Source organism: Miscanthus floridulus, chromosome 1 (assembly GCF_019320115.1).
Source record: "Miscanthus floridulus cultivar M001 chromosome 1, ASM1932011v1, whole genome shotgun sequence".
Classification (NCBI taxonomy): domain Eukaryota; kingdom Viridiplantae; phylum Streptophyta; class Magnoliopsida; order Poales; family Poaceae; genus Miscanthus; species Miscanthus floridulus.
The window spans coordinates 168,181,140-168,182,847 of NC_089580.1; positions in this window are offsets into that span (position 1 = coordinate 168,181,140).

The following is a 1,708-nucleotide window of genomic DNA, read 5'->3' on the forward strand; positions in this document are numbered from 1 at the left end:
GATGCGATGCCAGACAAGGAGCTGGAGTTGCCCTCTTGGACTGTGTGGATAGATCCTTCTTGATAATCTTTAATCCGGATCATGTTGATGAAGTTGCGTGGCTTCGGCCGAGGTCGGTGCATAACACATAGATCCAAGCAGCGTTGTAGGTTATACGCGTAGCTGGAGGTAGTGTTTCGTAGGCCATAGGGCTGGACCTGGTGGTTCTCCATCGAGGCTTCATACTCGGAGAGCCGAAGACCCATTGTGAAGGCTGGCCGGCGATGAGTGGAGCGCCCTTCAGGAGTAGATATGACCACGAGATCTGTACCAAGTCATGGAGGACGACTGGTCTGAGTTGGTCGGATAGATCTGTTGTGGGGAGCTATTGCCTGCTCATTAGGTTGACTTTGAATCGTACTTACCAGAGCTAGGGTTTCAGCGAGTTTGGTGCCAACCCGATCGATGGAGTCGAGTAGGTCGGTGTTGTCGACCTGCTTCCCTTTGTAGCGGGGAAGCGGATGACGAGTTGTCGACGTGGCTGAAGATGATGTAGGCATGGTCGGAGCCAGATGTACCATGGTCGGAGCCGTATCTGTCGTGGTCGGAGCCGTATCTGCCGTGGTCGGAGCCGTAGCCGATGCAGGTGAAGTAGTGGTCGGCACAGACTGAATCCACGCCTCCTCCAGGGTCATGGCGATGAAGTCGTCGAAGCCGGTGGTCCAGGTGATCTAGCCAATGGTGAATGTGAGGCCGTTCGGCGTAGCCATGGAGCCGGAGATGATGACCATCTTGTTTGCTTAGAGAGCAGTATGCACACCCCCTACCTGGCGCACCACTGTCGACAAAATATGGTCGGCAGTCTACCTAGGGGTATGCCCAAGGTAGTAGATTGTCGACAGACAGATGCGCAAGCCACAAACAAGACGGTGACGCAAGATAGACACGAGGTTTTATCCAGGTTCGGCCGCCAAGAAGGCGTAATACCTATGTCCTGCGTCTGATTTGTATTGTTGTGTGCCAATGAGAGATGTTTTTTAGAGGGGTCCCCTGCCCGCCTTATATAGTCCGGGGGGTAGGGTTATAGATCTGGAAACTAATCCTAGCCAGTTACAATTGCCATATGTGGCTGGATAAGGATTTCTATTCTAACCGACCAGGATCTTGCTTGATCACCAAATCTGCCTTGACTCCTTGCACGGACTCTGATCAGGTTGGCCGAGCCGCACATCGTCCTTTGGTGGACCGTACCCACTGATCTAGGCCGGCCCAAGCCTAGACGTAAGGGTATAGGGGTTAATACCCCCACAGCTTGGGTTCGTCACCTCCTTGCGAACCCCGCATGCTCGCCCGCTTACCCTGACCCGGCCGGCAACGGCCACCGGCCCGCTGGCAGAGCCCGCGTCGCCGTGGCGTCTCGACGCCGGCGTGGCTCCTTCACCACGGCCGAGCTAGGCCAGGCTGGCTTGGGCCGAAGCCCCGTGCCAGGCCACCGCCCTCCCCTTCGCTTAGTCTGCGCAGGCCGAATGTGGCCGTGGGCCAGTTGGTTTCCACGGGCCGACGCAGTAGTAATAGGAAAATTTCGTTTTCAGTTTTCTTTTATTATTTGGAAAGAGAAATGATTTGGAAAATGTTTGTATACTTAAATTTGCTCCAAATCTGTTGAAACAAATTTTACTAGGTTCCTTGTCACCAGATCTACATGATAAAAATATTGCATGTCATTTTT